At 37.1% G+C, this 20,690-nt stretch overlaps 1 long non-coding RNA gene across 1 annotated transcript in view; it reads right to left on the bottom strand.

Moving 5' to 3' along the window:
• LOC139360726 (uncharacterized) overlaps nucleotides 1-20,690 on the bottom strand; it is a 105,078-nt gene that overhangs the window by 81,087 nt on the left and 3,301 nt on the right. The window contains exon 2 of the long non-coding RNA XR_011618203.1: nucleotides 7,305-7,426. This is a non-coding gene — a long non-coding RNA (uncharacterized lncRNA). The remainder of the gene's footprint in view (nucleotides 1-7,304; nucleotides 7,427-20,690) is intronic.

The following is a 20,690-nucleotide window of genomic DNA, read 5'->3' as shown; positions in this document are numbered from 1 at the left end:
ATGAATTCTCAGGTGGATGTGATCTCATGTGAATAGATATAATGAGTAGGGGCAAATTAATGATACAAAAGAGGCTAAGGTGAATAGCTGATAAATTACAGGCATCCTGTGGTTGAAGTGAAGCAGAAGATAGGATGACAAGGAGAGAACCAAGGTGTAGAGCAGAGCTAGCAACAAACTAGTAACAAAATGACCATAGTAAAACGTGACATACACCCCTGCTTTCATTGTATATCCTTATATACAACTAAAAGACCTCATTCCTCTAGTCACATGAACAGGAGAAACGCATATGACTAAGTAGAGATAAGGATCATGAAGTTTGGAGAGTAATGAGTGCTTCTCATCCTGCTTCTTCCGGTGAAGGGATGGAATTTACAAAACCTAAAGGTTGCACGTCTTCCTTCAGTTAGCGCTATTATCTCTATACCATGAATGATACTATAAGGCTTACACTGATGCCCAACAGAGTCAAAGAATCAGGTTTGTGCCATATCTGCTAGCATACTTAGTGCATTCACTGTGAGAAACAGTCAAGGGGAAAGGAGTAGGGACAGGGCCTCTCTGTTTTCATTTTCCATATCCTTATTTCTTCATATGGTGGGGATGGAGAGATGAAAGCAGGATAGAGACTGTCTCAGGGTATACAATTCATCTACTCATAATGGACTTGCGAGTAATGCAAATCTTCTGTTTGCTCTCAATAGAGGAGCAAGCACATTCTGCTGATGGAATCCCCATACAACCTATCTTATGTATTGGGGTGATGGAAGGGAAAAAGAGGAATATATAATTAGTCTCTCTTTGTACTTAACCACCTATATTATTCAGGGTTCCCTAGAGGGACAGAACTAATAGGATAGATGTATATATGAAAGTGAGTTTATTAAGGAGTATTGACTCACACGATTACAAGATGAGGTCCAACAAGAGGTTGTCTGCAAGCTGAGGAGCAAGGAAGTCATTCTGAGTCCCAAAACTTCAAAAGCAGTCTTCAGTCTGTGGCCAAAGGTCTGAGAGCCCCTGGCAAATCACTCGTGTAAGTCCAAGAGTCCAAAAGCTGAAGAACTTGGAGTCTAATATTTGAGGGCAGGAAGCATGGGAGAAAGATGAATTCAGGAAGAACCAGCAAGTCAAGTCCGTCCAACTTCTTCTGCCTGTGTTATTCTAGCTACATTGGTGGCAGATGATTAGATGATGCCCACCCATATGCAGGGTGAGTCTGCCTCTCCCAGTCCACTGACTCAACTGTTAATCACCTTTGGCAACGTCCTCACAGACACACTCAGGAAAAATATTTTGCATCCTTCAATACAATCATGTTGACACTCAGTATTAACCATCCCACCACCTATGAAGAGAGGAGCAGAATCCTCAGATTATTCACAGGAACTCTTGAAATCAGCAGTGTTGGAAAGATATGGCAATAATTTGATGTAGAAGGAGCTAGAAATTTGCAGGTAGTTTCTCACACTGGACATTGCTTTGTGGATTCCTGCACTCCTTAAAGTTATGTGCAAAGCATTGGCTGCATTGTTTTTGCCTCTACCCTTAGGAAAAACAGCAAAAAAGCTCAGAAAAATTAAATATAAGAAGAAAGGTAAAATATTATGGTTTCATTTACAATGACTGTGCAACGTATGTCACAAGTAAGAAAGGTAAGGAATACTGGGAAGGTTTTAATAGAGAAAAGATAGCATACTCAAATTGAGACAATCATTCCAAAGGGCCACTTTACCAAAGAGTAGGCATATGGGAACATTGAGGGAGGATGGATTAGTGAAGAAAGGGAACAATTTCCAAAACTAGAAAATAGAAAGTCTTGTCTTATTATCTTGGAGGGGCAAAGTGACCTTTGGTTTTGAACACAGCTAATTCGAGATGATGTTCAGTAAGGGGATGTTCAGGGGAATTAATAACCCTACCTAACTCTTCTCCTTCAACTCTCTTACTCCTCAGCCCCCAATAACCTAACCCATCAGAAAGACTGGTAGAGAAATGTTGCATTTAATAAAGCTCTATTTCTTCCTGTAAGGCCTTAAGGTAGCAGCTATGCAATGTTACAGATCTTCAATGCCAAGAACTAAGTCTTAGGTATCATAAAGATATAATTATCATTATATAGCAAAATATTTAAATGTTTCTGCTATTTACTAGTTCTGTGGCCTTGTTTAAATTCCTTAACCTCTTTGAAACTGAGTTTCTTCACCAATAATAATAATAATAATAATAATAATAATAATAATATTTTTACAAAATTGTAAAGGTTAAACAAAAATTATCACAAAGCTTAGCATGTAGTAAATATTTTGTAACTAGTAACTGTTGCAGGAAGTCAGGGACCCCGAACAGAGGGACCGGCTGAAGCCACGGCAGAACATAAATTGTGAAGATTTCATGGACATTTATCACTTCCCCAATCAATACTCTTGTGATTTCCTATGCCTGTCTTTACTTTAATTGGTTAATCCCATCATCTTTGTAAGCTGAGGATGTATGTCACCTCAGGACCCTGAGATGATTGTGTTCACTGCACAAATTGTTTGTAGAGTATGTGTATTTGAACAATATGAAATCTGGGCACCTTAAGAACAGGATAACAGTGATTTTCAGGGAAGAAGGGAGATAACCTTAGAGCCTGGCTGCCTGTGGACCGGGCAGGACACAGTCATATTTCTCTTATTACTGAAAACGGATAAGAGAAATATCACTGAATTCTTTCCCCAGTAAGGAATATTAATAATTAACAGCCCTGGGAAAAGAATGCATTCCCAGGCAGGGCCTCTAAAATGGCCACCCTAGGAGTGTCTGCCTTTATGCAGATGTAGATAGGAATGAAACACACCCTAGTCTCCTGCAGTGTCCCCAGGCTTGCTAGGATTAGGAAATTCCAGCCTGGCAAATTCTAGTCAGACCAGTTCTCTGCTCTTGAACCCGGTTAAGATGACAATGCGTGTACAGCAGGACATGGAAGTTCATTAGTGATCCTAGTTTCACCCTGACCTTGTGATCTCACCCTGACCTTCTGCCTTGTGATCTTTTGTTACCCTTAAAGCATGTGATCTCTGTGACCCACACCCTCTGTGACTCCCTTCCCTCTGAAAATTGCTAATAAAAACTTGCTGCTTTATGGCTCAGGGGGCATCACAGAACCTGCCAACATGTGATGTCTCCCCCGGACACTCAGCTTTAAAATATCTCTCTTTTGTACTCTATTCCTTTATTTCTCAGACCAGCCGACACTTAGGGAAAATAGAAAAGGACTCATGTTGAATTATCAGGGGCGGGTTCCCCTGATAAGTAACTCTTATTATAAAAGAACAAATAAATGAATTAATGAAAAATCAGAAAAAAAAATACCTTTTTATAAGGTCTTCCTAGCAGTAAGATTTTTGAATATTTTTTACAAATAGTATTTCTTGGCCTAAGGGACCTCTTAGGAGTAAACTATTTTGCCCATTAAAACATGGATTTTGTCTTAAATAAGGCTAACCTGCTAGTATAGCATGCTATTTTGAGACTATTAAAGCACACAGGCAAAAAAAAGATGGAAGGTTTCACAGATTATTGAGGCTTTGGATACATTATTTAAAAAATTTCTACAATCCAACAGTTTCACTTTTGCACTTCTGAGTTTTTAACAAATTGGATTCATTGCATAAAAGACACCACTGACAGTCATTTTGAATGCCAAGGGCCACCAATAACCTGGGATCTTCATATTAGCTTGCAAAGTGTCTCCAAATGTTTCTTTCTTAACAAATCTAATGATTAAAGTAAAGTTTAGGCTAGATGACTGTTCAGTCCCAGGATGACCTGTAGAAATTGTCAATTAGACCCAAATCATGCTCTAGATGTGCAGCATTCGGCCCTTTAATCATTTATCTGTCTCTAATTACCACCAACTCACATCAAGGAGCAATTGCTCCTTACAGTCTAGCGTGATTGACTGAAATCAAACTCTAATTTGAATGTGATTATGCCAATGAATTTTAAACTTTCAATTGGTAATAAATCACAGTGATGCTAGTAGTGTTGTTTTTGCTGTTATCTCGATTTTCAGCTCCTGACTCCCTGGGCATGATTAAGGTAGGCACTTCCAATGAGATCTATGACCTACCATATTTTTGATAATGAAAATCAGCAATCTGCTTCAACTTTTCTCCTGACTTCTCAGCATGTCATTGGACAGATTACCAAGGCACAGGCTGGCGTAATTCAGCCCATCCTAGAATCAACCTACTCCCTCCTTACAGAGACGTTTGCAAAATTGTATATGCTGATAAGGGCTATATTATTAGAAATAAAGATGCTCTGAAACTCTAAGGTCAAGTTCAAATCCTGGCTCTATCTGGAGGCACCTAGACTTTCTGCTGAAGTAAATGACACAATTCCTTTACTTTAAAACACCTCCACAGGATGCATAAAGTTAAGAAAGAACAAAACTTCTGGTGGAAGCTCATGTATTTTAATTTCATATTACACTCCATCACCTGTGTCCAACAGGAAACCAACATTTTATTATACATACTATAATATCTAGCCCAAGGCAGCCTGAGAAAAATCTTATTTGAGCCCAGTTCGTGAATGGATCAAGTATGACTCACTAGGGTACAGCAACAATGACAATTTGGCCCTCTGATTGTTCATTCTTTTAATTTAGAGAAGTATGTGGTGATATATAATTTTTTATCTCCCAATTTCCACTTTTATACCCCAGTTAGGCAAAGTTGTAGCTGGTTCTACAGTTATGGCATGATATCCTTCCCCCTCCATGTTTATAAAAGTACAGTCTATGGCTCTGACTTCTGATAGCTGTAGATACCAGGAGACATGTAGTATTATAAAGATCCAAGCCAATATAAAGTGCCGGATTGGGAAATCTAATGCTTTCTTCAGCCACTATCTAACCTACAGAGATTGTAAACCAAGGTTTGGAATAATATTTTCTTAGCTATTATCATGCTGTTAGACTTCTTATCTTGAAAGACAAGCAGAATTTAATTGAGGTCCATAGAGCTATGCATACTTCAGGTAAAGCATTAAGGCTTATAATCTAACCCACATTCGTAAAATCACGATGAAATAGATATACTTGTCTTACAATTCCCCATTGCCTATGAGAAGGAAATCACTATTAGCACTTGGCATTCACCTCAGAGTAAAAAACCATCAGAACTAAACCAGCCACGCCCTACATCCCTAATTAGGTTCTTTAAGGAGCCTATTTTGCCCCAGGCACTCTTCATCTTCTAGTTGTTTCTCCACAAAAAAAACTCTGTACATTCACAAATCTACCTTCTTCTCACATCCTTTTGCAACTACCAAGGACTCACTTTCTCCATTTTATCATTTAGATTTTGTCTCTAATGTCAGCTAATCTACAATTTGACCTATTCATTCATTGCAATGTCAAACAGAATACGAGGTTTTTTTTGTATAATTTGAGAGGTTAATTATAAAAATAATTGTTGAAATATGAAAGATCTAGAACAACCAAAGTAATTGGAAAATAAAGAAGTTGAAGAACTCACATTATCCAGTTTCACAACCTACTGTAAAAACTACAGTAATGCAAATGTAGTATCAGCATACAGATAGACCATTAATTTATCAAGGGAATGGACAAGAGGTTTCAGATTTAGAACTAAACATATATGGTCAATTGATTTTCAATAAAGGGGCTAACATAACGAAATGGTAATTTTTTTCAGAAAAAGTAGCTGGAAAAATTGGATAACTGTATGCATATACAGGTAGGGGTGTGTGTGTGTGTGTGTGTGTGTGTGTGTGTGTATGAAGGAGGAGAGAGAGAGATGGATATATGACTATATATGTGTGCATATGTATATACAGATATACATATACCTTATATGTATATGTATGTATAAGTATGTATATCTTAAGTCAACTACAAAATTAAGTTAAAATGTATAATTGATTTAAATATAAGAATAGAACTATAAAACTTTTAAGAAAAAATATAAGAATAATCTTTGTGACCTTGATTAAGACAAATAGTCCTTAGGAAGGTTATACAAAGTTAAAAAAAAGAAAAAAAAGAAAAAAAAAGTTAAAAAATGATATATTGGGCTTCATCCGAATTAAAAAACTTTTCATTCAAAAGAAACTGGTAAAAAATTATCAGGCAAACCACAGGCTAGAAACAAGCCAAATGTTTACCACTTAGTGAATAGATAAACCAGTTTTGTACTCCATACCATGTAGTAAAATTCAGAAATGAGAAAAAAAGAATTACTAATATATGGAACCATATGAATGCATCTTGAAAACACTAAAATAAGGGAAAGAAGCCAGACACAGCAACTCTATCCACTGTACAACTTAATTTATATAAAGTTGTAGGAAAAAACAAACCTATAATTACAGAAGGCAGATCACTGGTTATCAGGGCAAAAATGAAAGAGGAGGAGAATGAATACAAAAAGTCAAAAGAAACTTTGGAGAAAAATGGCAATAAAATGTATATCTTTACTGTGATGGTAGTCACATGACTGTATACATTTGTCAAAATGCATAGAATTATACACATGAATTTGGCAGATTCATTTTATGAAAATTATATCTCAAGAAAATTGATTAGAATATAATTGATAACAAGATATATATGTATATATACTTGATATGTATATGTATTTACTTTATGTGTGATCTATTTGATTTTCAGTAAAGATAAAATTAGCTCTGTAGCCTGTTTCATGTGCACCAGTGCGTATACTAACTGCTAATAATTAAGCTACACAATAAATATGAGTGGAGTTAATAAAGAAAAAAGCCATAAATTGTAATTAAAAACCAATATAAATAAAATATAACAAAATTTTCAGTTAGAAGTACATATGTATGGAAGAACATGGAAGCTTGTATGACTGTATTTGTTAATTGATTGATTTTTCAGTATACCCGAGCCAACTACCTTGAGAATTATTGTTGATGCCTTAAGGCCATGCTATGTACTGGAAGCCCATGTTTGCAAAATGTATGATTAAAAAATCAGTTAATTCAAATTCCTATTTTACATGAAATTGACTAGGGATAAGCGATAGCAACAGAGGTTCAATCAATAGTGGTCAGAGATTGGGATACAGAGAAAATTCAAAACCATAGAAGACTCTTGCAATAAATATGTTTAAATATCAGGGATAAATACAGAGGAACTAAGTTAGAAACCTTTAAAGAGCACCTACACATGTGTAGAGCATTATTTTACTTCACTTCAGCAACCTCTAACTAACCAGTTATATTAACGATAATCACGAATCAAGGATCTTAGCAGTGCTTACCTGTCTCATAATGAAGGATGTCTGCTTATTCTTCATCCCCAAAGAGTTGTGCAGCTCAGAAGGGCTGTGGCACATAGAAAACTGAAGCCAGCTGCCTTGATGACTCTGAGGAATATGCCAGGCTAAGAGATAAAAATGATCAAAGAAATACATGATTATTCTAATTCATATTAGCATGAGAAAGAAAGTAAATTAATTCATATATTGTGAATGAAACAATGTTACTGACCATGATTATTCTGCAAACAGTATCTCATGCTGTTTATTCATTAATGGCTCTTTTTAGCACTTCTTTCTGCCACAGTTAGTAAGCACTTCATGTGAAAGAGTGTGCTTCTATGTATTCATAATACATATTCGTGAACCATTCAACCAGATTCGCATTGTACACTTTTCCAAGTTGAAGTCTTCAGCAGCCAATTTCACAATTCTTTCTCCTATACAATTCTTACTTTACCCCTACACTTTGGGATGAAGTATCATTTTCTTAATCTTGATTTTGGCTTCTCTCTCATATGCTTTATACTGGCACCTCAGTGCTGCAACCTTGGGGAAACCACGGGCTTGGTTATATGCAAACTATTTCTGACCTAGGGATAGAATTAGGACAACTATCATCAGGTCTTTGTGGCTCAGTCTAGCTCCAACAATGGAAGTGAATTATCATGGTAAGAAAACCTTGCTTTTGTTGCTTAAAATGTATTAGACCAGTCGAAGAAATAATAACTGCTTGGCAATCTGAAAAGTGTTTCCATCTAGTAAGCCGCAGAGGGGTTTAGTATTGTTAACACTTTGTTAAAAGAAAAAAAAAAAAAGCATGCTATTACAGCCAAAAGAGGATTTGAACCTTTTATCTCATTTGAGAAGTAGGTAAAACTTGATAGAACTATCACCTTGAATAAGCACACCATAATCACAAAGCACATTTATTTATTTAATTGCATTTTTGTTTTCATTGAACCCTTATAACTATTATAATTATTATATTTAGCTAGTTCTTCTCCTTCCTCTGGGAAAGAAGTTGCATAAGCCTCATGGTTTTTCTGATAATTCTTATGTAATAAAATGTTATAAGGTCCTCTGGGAACACTTTAAAATATCCAGTCCCATGTAATAAATAAAGCTCCAAATTTAATATAAAGTTAAAGCTCCATCTCTTTCCTAAAGTCACTGAAAGGGATACCCCTTTCAAACTATAGTTTGAATATGTTCCACAAAAACACATGTTGGAAACTTAATCCCCAATGCAATCATGTTGGAAGGTGGAGCCTAATGGAAGATGTTTAGGTCATAAGGGTGGAACCTCCATGAATAGATTAATGCAGATTATAAAAGGGCTTGAGACTGTGAGCTAGATGTTTTGCTCTCTCACACACATCCTCTTACCATGTGATGCCTATCACCATGTTATGGTGCATCAAGAAGGACCTCACCAGATGTGGTCCTGTGACCTTGGGCTTTCCAGCCTCCAGAACCATGAGCCAAATAAGGTTCTTTTGTTTTTAAAGTATCCAGTGTGTGGTATTCTGTTATTGCAACACAAAACAAATTAAGACAAGGTATGTTCCTTTGCCACCTTGTGTTTCTATTCCTCTTCTCCCAATTTTTTTTTTAAATTTTTTTTTATTATACTTTAAGTTCTAGGGTACATGTGGATAATGTGCAGGTTTGTTACATATGTATACTTGTGCCATGTTGGCATGCTGCACCCATCAACTCGTCAGTACCCATCAACTCGTCATTTACATCAGGTATAACTCCCAATACAATCCCTCCCCCCCCCCCACATGATAGGCTCCGGTGTGTGATGTTCCCCTTCCCGAGTCCAAGTGATCTCATTGTTCAGTTCCCACCTATGAGTGAGAACATGCGGTGTTTGGTTTTCTGTTCTTGCAATAGTTTGCTGAGAATGATGGTTTCCAGCTGCATCCATGTCCCTACAAAGGACACAAACTCATCCTTTTTTATGGCTGCATAGTATTCCATGGTGTATATGTGCCACATTTTCTTAATCCAGTCTGTCACTGATGGACATTTGGGTTGATTCCAAGTCTTTGCTATTGTGAATAGTGCCGCAATAAACATACATGTGCATGTGTCTTTATAGCAGCATGATTTGTAATCCTTTGGGTATATACCCAGTAATGGGATGGCTGGGTCATATGGTACTTCTAGTTCTAGATCCTTGAGGAATCGCCATACTGTTTTCCATAATGGTTGAACTAGTTTACAATCCCACCAACAGTGTAAAAGTGTTCCTATTTCTCCACATCCTCTCCAGCACTTTTTAATGATTGCCATTCTAACTGGTGTGAGACTGGTGTTTCCTGACTTTTTAATGATTGCCATTCTAACTGGTGTGAGATGGTATCTCATTGTGGTTTTGATTTGCGTTTCTCTGATGGCCAGTGATGATAAGCATTTTTTCATGTGTCTTTTGGCTGTAAATGGCCATACTGCCCAAGGTAATTTATAGATTCAATGCCATCCCCATCAAGCTACCAATGAGTTTCTTCACAGAATTGGAAAAAACTGCTTTAAAGTTCATATGGAACCAAAAAAGAGCCCACATTGCCAAGACAAAGTCAAAAGAACAAGACTAAGTCAAAAGAACAAAGCTGGAGGCATCACGCTACCTGACTTCAAACTCTACTACAAGGCTACAGTAACCAAAACAGCATGGTACTGGTACCAAAACAGAGATATAGACCAATGGAACAGAACAGAGTCCTCAGAAATAATACCACACATCTACAGCCATCTGATCTTTGACAAACCTCAGAGAAACAAGAAATGGGGAAAGGATTCCCTATTTAATAAATGCTGCTGGGAAAATTGGCTAGCCATAAGTAGAAAGCTGAAACTGGATCCTTTCCTTACTCCTTATATGAAAATTAATTCAAGATGGATTAGAGACTTAAATGTTAGACCTAAGAACATAAAAACCCTAGAAGAAAACCTAGGTAATACCATTCAGGACATAGGCATGGGCAAGGACCTCATGTCTAAAACACCAAAAGCAATGGCAACAAAAGCCAAAATTGACAAATGGGATCTAATTAAACTAAAGAGCTTCTGCACAGCAAAAGAAACTACCATCAGAGTGAACAGGCAACCTACAGAATGGGAGAAAAGTTTTGCAATCTACTCATCTGACAAAGGGCTAATATCCAGAACCTACAAAGAACTCAAACACATTTACAAGATAAAAACAAACAACCCCATTGAAAAGTGGGCAAAGGATATGAAGAGACAGTTCTCAAAAGAAGATATTCATCCCAATTTTTAAACTATGGTTTATATCCTCAGAATTGGAGCAAGAGGAAGGGGAAATAATGGAGTAGGGATGTGTCTGCATGACTAATACTATCCTGGTTATCTAATTCTACCATTCTCTGGGTGTGAGACTGCCTTTCTGGCAGGGTGATTCCATTTGTGTTCCGGCATCTGACATTACTGTAGATACTCATCTGAAGTTTCCTTGATGAGAGCTGTACCCATCAGAGTCCCACCAGTTTACAGATGGTACATTCAAATCTAGATAATTTGAATAAGGTTTACTTTAAAATGGATTATTTACAAAATTGTGAACGGAGAATAGGCAAATGGTAAAGAAGAGTAAAGTGACCTGGGGATAGTGACACTGAGTGTTACTACCTCTACGCCTAAAAAGATGGGAAAAGGGAGTGGTCACCAGCATCCAGAAGGAAACCGTCATGAAGAGAAGGCCAAAATGAGAGGAAAAAAAGACATTGATTCAAAGGTGATAATAAGATGAGGTGCCTCAGAGAAAAATCAGCAACAAACCAATATTCTAATATAATTTTCTACTTTCTTTATATCTTCTGCTATGGATTCCCTTTGTAAAACCCAACTGGAAGCCAGAGAGCAACGGAGCCCTATTACATAGTACATCAAGGTCAGCCTTCTAGAGCAAGGAATAGATGTAGATAAGTGGAGAGGGGAGGTCTTAGAGTGGTGCAAGATGGCAGAACAGAAGGCTGAACCATCACCCCTGTAAGGACACCAATGTAACAAATATCTACCTAAAAAAGGACCTTTATAAGAACCCCAAATCAAGAGAACACTCACAGTACCTGGTTTTAACTTTATATCACTGAAAAAGGCATTGAAGAGGTAGGAAAAAATAGCTTTCACTTACAAATGCCGCCACCACCTCCCAACATCCCGGCAGGGTCAGCTTGGTGCATAGAGCATTTCTGTGCACTGGGGAGAGAGAGAGCACAGCAACAGTGAGGCATTGAACACATTACTGTCCTATTGTAGCAGAACAAAATCCAGACCAAACTCCGATAAAACTCAACCACGGAGGGAACAATTAAACCAGCCTTAGCCAGAGAAGAATTGATGATCCCAGCAGTTGAAAATTGAGCTCCTGTAAGCCCTGCAACCATGGTCTAAAGGGCTGTGTGTCTCTAAGTAAACATTAAAGGCAGTCTAGGCCATAGCAACTACAAATCTGAAATAGTCCCAGAGACAGTGGACTGTGTGGGGCACCTGACCTACTGAGAAACCAGCTGGAGTAGATAAGGGAGTACTGGGATGTCCTCCTACCTAATACCAGGCTTCACGCCTCATAGCTCCAAAAGCAGAGGGAAAAGTAAAGGGTACTTTTCTTGTATCTTGGGTACCAGCATGGTCACAGGTGGGTAGAGCATCAAGCAGGCTCTTAGGATCACTGATTTCAGGACTTGGCTCTTGGATGGCATTTCTAGACCTGCCCTGCAACTGAGAGGAGCCCAGCACCCTGAAGAATGAGTCCCAGCCCAGGCTGCATTCACCCCAAGCTAACTTAAAAACCCTTATGCCTTAAGGGGATAGTGGTGATAGTCTGGCTGTAATCCCCATGGGTCTGTGGTCATGGTGGCCACTGGATGAGTCTCCTCTGCCTCTGGAAAGGGGAAAGAAGAGTGTGAAGGAGTGAATCTTGTGGGTTAGGTGCCAGCTCAGCTGTAGTACAATAGAACACCAGGTAGGCTTCTAAGGATTTTGCCTCTAATTTCTGTCTCCCAGATGACAGCTCTGGACTGGCTTGCGACCTGGGAGAACTTGATGGTCTGAAGCAAAGGACACCTTTGCCACCTCCTGATTGTAGAGCCACAGAGCCTTGAGCAAACATAGGCAGTAACCAAGGAGTGGTTACAGCAGAAGGACCTGTGTGAGACCAAGTACTGTGCTGCCTTTAGGTCTTACCAAGCATAGTCCTAGTGAAGGTGGCCAGAGGGGTGCTGTGTCACTTCACCACCAGCTCCAGGTGGCTCAAAATCAAGAGAGAGACTCCATTTGTTTGGGAGAAGGTAAGGGAAGAGAACGAGTCTCTGCCTGGTAATCTAGATAATGTTTTCAGATCTTTCCCAAGACCATCAAGGTAGCACCTCTACCAGTCTGCAAGAACCACAGTGCTATTGGGCTTGGGGTACCCCCTAAAACAGAAATTGCTTAGATTGCAATACCCACGTCCTACCTAATATCTGGAAAGGCTTCCAAAGAAGGAACGGTACAAGCAAGCCCATACTGAAAAGTCTAAAGTAAATATCTAACTTTTCAATGCTCAGATACAGCAGAACATCTAAAAGTATCAAGAAAAACATGACCTCACCAAATGAACTACATAAACCACCAGTGACCAGTCCTAGAGAAGCAGAGATATGTGAACTTTCAGACAGATAAGTCAAAATAGCAGTTTCAAAGAAACTAAAACATATTCAAAAAAACATGGAGAAGGAATTAAGTATTCTATCAGACAAATTAAACACAGAGATTAAAATCATTAAAACAAATCAAGCAGAAATTCTGGAGTTGAAAAATGCAGTTGGTATAGTATATAATGCATCAGAGTATTTTAATAGCAGAATTATTCAAGCAAAATAAAGAATTAGTGAGCTTGAAGAGAGGCTATTTAAAAATACACAGCCAGAAGGGAAAAAATAAAAATAAATAAAACAATGAAGCATGCCAACAAAATTCAGAAAATAGCCTCAAAAGGGTATACCTAAGAGTATTTGGCCTTCAAGAGAAGACAGAGAAAGAGATAATGTGTAGAAATATTATTCCAGGGGATAATATCAGAGAACTGCCCAAACCTAGAAAAATGTATCAATATTCAAGTACGAGAAGGTTATAGAACACCAAGCAGATATAACCGAAAGAAGAATACCTCAAGGCATTTAATAATCAAGTTTCTAAAGTCAAGAATAAAGAAAGTCTCCTAAAATCAGCAAGAGAAAATAAACAAATAACACACAATGGAACTTCAATATGTCTGGCATCAGACTTTTCAGTGGAAACCTAACAGGCCAGAAAAGAGTGGCATTAAATATTTAGAGTGCTGAGGAAAAAATCTTTTACCTTAGATTAGTATATGTGATGAAAATATTCTTCAAACAAGGACAAATGAAAATTTACTCAGACCAACAAAAGCTGAGAGAGTTCATCGAAATATGACCCGTGCTAAAAGAAATGCTAAAGGAAGTGCTTCAATCAGAAAGAAAAGAATGTTAATGAGCAAGAAGAAATCATCTGAAGGTACAAAACTCACTGGTAATAGTTTGTACACAGAAAAACACAAAATATTACAATATTGTGTCATGTGTAAACTACTCTTCAGTAGAAAGACTAAATGAAGAACCAATCAAAAATAATGATTACAATTTCTCAAGACATGCCCTGTACAGTAAGATATAGACAGAAACAACAAGAAATTAAAAAGCAGAGGCCAGGCCAGGCATGGTGGCTCACACCTGTAATCCCAGCACTTTGGGAGACTGAGGCAGATGGATCAGCTGAGGTTGGGAGTTCAAGACCAGCCTGACCAAGAGAGAGAGAGAAACTCCCTCTCTACTAAAAACACAAAATTAGCTGGCCATGATGGTGCATGCCTGTAATCCCAGCTACTTAGGAGGTTGAGGGAGGAGAGTTGCTTGAACCCGGGAGGCAGAGGTTGCAGTGAGCTGAGGTTGCACCATTGCACTCCAGCCTGGGCAATAAGATCAAAATTCCGGAAAAAAAAAAAAAAAAAAAAAAGCAGAGGCAATGTTAAAGCATGATGTTTTTATTAGTTTTCTTTTTGTTTGTTTACTTATGCAAACAGTGTAAAGTTGTTATCAGCCTAAAATAGCGGGTTATAAGATAATATTTGCAAACCTCATGGTAACTTCAAACCAAAAAACATACAACACATTCACAAAAAAATAAATGTAAGAAATTGAATTATATCACCAGAGAAAATCTCCTTCACTAAAAGGAAGACAGGAAGAAAACAAAGAAGAGAATATCACAAAACAAACAAACAAAATAATAAAATGGAAGGAGTAAGTCCTTACTTACAAATAATAACATTGAATATAAATGGACTAAACTCTCCAATCAAGAGACATGGAGTGGCTGAATAGATAGAAAAATAAAGCTCAGTGATGCTTTGCCTACAAGAAACACACTTATCTTACAAAGAGAGACATAGATTGAAAATAAAGAAACAGAAAAAGATGCTTCATACCAATGGAAACCAAAAAAGAACAAAAGTAGTTATATTTATATCAGACAAAATAGATGTCAAGACAAAAACTATAAGAAAATAAAATGAAGATAAAGGTATCAATTCGACAGAAAGATATAACAGTTTTAAATATACATAGATCCAACTATGGAACACCCAGACATATAAAGCAAATATTTTTCGAGCTAAGGACAGAGATAGACCCCAAACCAATAATAGCTGGAGTCCATAATACTTTCAGCATTATACAGACCTTCCAGACAAAAAATCAACAAAGAAGCATTGGGCTTAATCTGCATTACAGACCAAATGGTTCTAATAGATATCTACAGGCCATTTCATCCAATGGATACAGAATACACATTCTTCTCCACAGGGATCATTCTGAAGGATAGAAGATATGGTAGTGACATGGTTTGGCTTTGTGTCCCCACCCAAATCTCATTTTGAATTGTAATCCCATAATTTTCATGTGTTGTGGCTGGCACCCAGTGGGAGGTAATTGAGTCATGGGGGTGGTTTTACCCTATGGTGTTCTCGTGATAGTGAGTGAGTTCCCATGAAATCTGATGATTTTAGAAAGGGCTTCCCCCTTCGCTCAGCACTCATTCTCTCTCCTGCCACCCTGTGAAGAGATGAATTCCCCCATGACTGTAAGTTTCCTGAAGCTTCTCCAGTCATGTGAAAATTTGAGTCAATTAAACCTCTTTCCTTTATAAATTACCCATACCAGTCTTGGGTATGTCATTATAGCAGCATAAGAATGAACTAATACAGATAGGTCACAAAATAAGTCTTAAAATATTAAACAATAATGAAATAATATCAAGCATCTTCTCTGACCACAATAGAATAAAACTAGAAGTCAAAAACTGAACAAATTTTGGAAAGTATATAAATACATAGAAATTAAACAATATGCTACTGAGTGACCAGTGCATCTATGAAGAAATTAAGAAGGAAATTGAAAAATGTCTTAAAACAAATAACAGAAACATAACAACACCTATGGGATACAGCAAAAGGAGTTCTCATATGGTATGGATCTGTGTCCCCACCCAAATCTCATGTTGAAATGCAATTCCCAGTGCTGGAGGTGGGGCTTGGTGAAAGGTGATTGGCTCATACGGGTGGTTTCTAATGGCTTAGCACCATCGCCCTAGTGCTGTTCTAGTGGTAGAGTTCTCACAAGATCTGGTTTTTTAAAGTGTGTAGCACCTTCACCATCTGTCTCTCTTTCTCCTGCTCTGGCCATGTGATATGTCTCGATCCCTTTTTGCCTTCCACCATGAGTTTAAGTTTCCTGAGGCCTCTCCATAAGCTGAGCAAAAGCAGAAGTCACCATGCTTCCTATACAGCCTGCAGAACCGAGTCAATTAAACCTCTTTTCTTTATGAATTACCTAGTCTCAGATATTTTGTTAGAGTTGTATGAGAACAGACTACTACAAGTACTAAGAGGGAAGTTTATAAGTGCCTAATCAAAAAAGAAAACAAACTTCAAATAAACAACCTAATGATGCATATTAAAGAGCTGGATAAGCAAGAGTAAACTGAACCCAAAGTCAGTAGAGGAAAAGAAATAATAGATGATAATAGAAATAATAAAGGATAAATAAAGGAAATCAAAAAAAGAAAACAATATAGTTGTTTCCAATGAAAAATATAGTTGGTTTTATGAAAAATTAAACAAAATTGACAAGCATTTAGCCTGCTTGACTAGGAAAAGGAAAGAAGAACCAAATAAGTAAAATCAGAGATAAAAAAGTGACAGAACAAGTGATACCACATAAATTCAAAAGATCATTAATGGCTAATATAAAATACTATATAGCAATAAATTGGAAAATCTACAAGAAATGGACAAATACTTAGGCAAATACAAACTATTAGGATTAAATCATGAAGAAGCCCCAAAGCTGAACATACCAGTAATGAGTAATGAGATCAAAGCTGTAGTAAAATTCTCCCAGTACATAAAAGCCTGGGACCAGATAAGTTCACCACTGAATTCTATCAAACATTGAAAGAATAATTAATATCAATCCTACTCGAAATTTTGTGAGTAATAAAAAGGAAGGAATACTTCCAAACTCATTCTATGAGTCCGGCATTACCCTGATACCAAGACCAGGCAAAGATACACACATACACACATGCACACACACACACGCACACACAAAACCCTATAGACCAGTATCTTGAATGAATATTGATGCAAGAATTCTCAGCAATATACTAGCAAACTAAGTTCAAAAATATATTACAATGATCGTTCATTAAGTGGAATTTATCCCTGGGATGCAAGGATGGTTCAACATATGCAAATTATCAATGTTATACATCCTATCAACAGATTGAAGGACAATAACCATATGGTCATCTTAATTGAAGCTGAAAATGCACTTGATGAAATTTAATATCTTTCATGATAAAAATCCTGAAGAAAATATTCCTGAACAGAATAAAAGCCATATATGACAGACCCACAGATAGTATTACACTGAATGTAGGAAAACATAAAGCCTCCTTCTAAGATCCGAAAGATAACAATGATGCCCACTTCCAACACTGTTTTGGAACATAATACTGGAAGTCAAAGCAAGAGCAATCAGACAAGAGATAGAAAAAAAAGAGCATCCAAATTGGAGTAGAAAGATTCAAATTATCCTTGTTTGCAGATAGTATGATCTTATATTTGTAAAAACCTGAAGACTGCCAAAAAAAATGGAATTGATAAATTATTTAAAGCTTCAGGATGCAATATTAACATAAAAATAACATTTCTATATTCCAAAAGTAACAATCTGAATAAAATAAAAATATAGTCCCATCTACAATAGCCACAAATAAAACTCAATACCCAGGAATTAATAAATGAAATGAAAGATCTCAATAATGAAAAGTATAACACACTGATGAAAGAAATTGAAGGGGACACAACAAAATGGAAAGATATTCTGTGTCCATGTATTAGAAGACACAATACTGTTATAATGTCCATATTACCCAAAGCAATATACAGATTCAATCAAATTCCTATAAAAGTACCAAAGACATTCTTCACAGAAATAGAAAAAAAGAATTCTAAAACTTATATGGAACTACAAACCACCCAGAATAGCCAAAGTTACCCTAAGAAAAATGAGCAAAACTGTAGAACTTACAGTACCTGACTTCAAATTATACTACAGAGTTATAGTAAGCGAAACAGCATGGTATTGGCTTAAAAATAGACACATAGATGAGTGGAAAAGAACATAAAACCCAGAAGCAAACCCCAAACACCTACAGTGAACTCATTTTCATCAAGGGTGCCAAGAACATATACTGGGGAAAAGACAGTTCCTTCAATAAATAGTGCTGTGAAAACTGAATATCCATATGCAAAGAATGAAACTAGACTCATCTCTAGTCGTATACAAAACATAAATCAAAATGGATGAAATACTTAAATGTAAGGCATCAAACTATGAAAGTACTACAAGAAATCATTGATGAAACTGCAGGACATCGGTCTTGGCAAAAATGTCTTGAGTAATATCCCACAAGCACATGTAACCAAAACAAAAGTGAACCAATGAAATCACATCAAGTTTAAAAGTTTCAGCACAGCAAATAAGACAATCAACAAAGTGAAGGGACAACCCACAGAATGGGAGAAAATATTTTCTAACTACCCATCTGACAAGAGATTAATATATAGAATATATGAGTAGCTCAAACTCTATAGGAAAAAAATCTAATAGTCTTATAAAAAAACAGCCAATAGATTTGAATAAACATTTTTCAAAAGAAGACATGCTAACGGCAAACAGGAATGTGAAAAGGTGCTCATCACGGATCATCAGAGAAATGCAAGTAAAAACTACAATGAAATCTTGTCTTACTTCAGTTAAATTGGCTTATATACAAAGACAGGCAATAGCAAATGCTGGCAAGGATGTGGAGAGGTACACTGTTGGAAACGTAAATTAATACAACCACAGCTTGAAGGTTACTCAACAGTTTGAAGGTTCCTCAAAAACCTAAATAGAGCCACCATGTGATCCAAGACACCTACTATTGGGTATATACCCATAAGAAAAGAATTAGTTATACTGAAAAGACAACTGAACTCTCATGTTTGTTGCAGCACTGTTTACAATAGCTAAGAGCTGAAAGTAACCTAAAAGTCCACCAATAGAAAAATGAAGAAAAAAATGGGGTATGTATACACAATGATGTACTATTAAGTACAAATGATATCCTGTCATTTGAAACCACATGGATGGAACTGGAGATTATTATGCTTAGTGAAACAAGCCAGGCACAGAAAGACAAACATCTCATGTTCTCACTTATTTGGGGGATCTAAATATCAAAACAATTGAACTAATGGACATAGAGTAGTAGGATGCTAACCAGAGGATGGGATGTGTATTTAGGGGTTGGAAGGATGGTGGGGAAAGTTTGGTTACATAAAATAGAACAAATGAGTAAGACCTACTATTTGATAGCAAAATAGAGTGACTGCAGCCAATAATAACATAAGTGTACATTTCAAAGTAACCAAAAGAATACTATTGGGTTGTTTGTAACATGAAGGATAAATGCTTGAAGGGATGAATACCTCATTCTTCATGATGTGATTATTCCTTATTGCATGCATGTATTAAAACATCTCACGTACCCCATAAATATATGTATCTACTCTGTACTCACAAAAATTAATAACAAAAAATAATTTAAAAGAAAAAATTAAAATGTTGAGCACTGTAGAAAATTTCTGACTCCTCAGAAATTTTGATTTTAAAGTGTCAATTTTATTTTGTCAGGCTGGACATTACCTCACGATATCTTTTCAATATGCCAGATATAGAATACATTTTTGGGGCGGCATGAAGAACAATTTTCTTCAAAAGGTGCAGAACAAGGACAATGGTCTTTATATCCCTATGACTAGCCCAGTGCTTGAGACAGAATATGTGCTCACTTAAGAGTTATTGAGAGACTTGATGGTCTTTGACAGCTTACTTCTGCTTAAAGCATCCTATTTCTTGGCTAATCCTGCATATTAAACCAAGACCTTTGTTCTTAGGCGCTAGTATTCTCCCAGTGGTAATAGAATCAGAAAGAAAAACCAGGGTAGTTCAAGGCAGGATAGCCCCACCACACAGAGTTTTACACTGTGGAATTTTAAGTCTGGTTGGCTTTAATCATAATATTACCTAAAGTTTTAAAAAATCATAGTATCTTTAAAGGTGAGGATTACACAATCATAGCATAGTTTTTAAATGACATTCGTTGTTCCAATGTACTCATTCTACAGCTAGGGGATCTGAAGACTACAGAGAGTATGCAATTTACCCAGAGTACCAGAAAGAAGATGAGATTTAGGGCAGAATGAACCCAGGTTTGAACACTGTTTCACAATTATTGAGTTAATGAGCTTCTCTGGGCCTCCGTTTCCTTATCAGTAAATCAGATCCCCGTGATGATATCTACCTCCTGGGACTGCTGTGAGTATTGCATCTCTGCTGAACATCTTCCCTCTGCCTTTCCAGATCCACTCACCACCATTCTTCACCTGTGCTATTCCGAGAGGCTATTTAGGAAGGATTCTCTCAATGGGCTCCTGAACTCTCTGGTGTCCACTGGGTTTGGCTAATGAAAAGCCCCAAGGAGAGCTGGAGGTAGGAGGGAGAAAGGAAGGAGAGTGAGGACTGTGGACCTATTCTCCTGGCTCCCTCCCTGTGAATCACCCCGGGCTGGATGAGTCTCTTGGTAGAGGTCACTGTTCCTCTAGAAATAGTCATTTCCTCATGATTATTGATCTTTCCAGGTTCTAGTAACCACTTCCTTCCTGCTCTCATTCCTTTGGGTCTGGAG

The sequence above is a fragment of the Macaca nemestrina genome, chromosome X (genome assembly GCF_043159975.1).
Source record: "Macaca nemestrina isolate mMacNem1 chromosome X, mMacNem.hap1, whole genome shotgun sequence".
NCBI classification, from domain to species: domain Eukaryota; kingdom Metazoa; phylum Chordata; class Mammalia; order Primates; family Cercopithecidae; genus Macaca; species Macaca nemestrina.
This window is presented reverse-complemented; position numbering and strand designations above follow the sequence as displayed.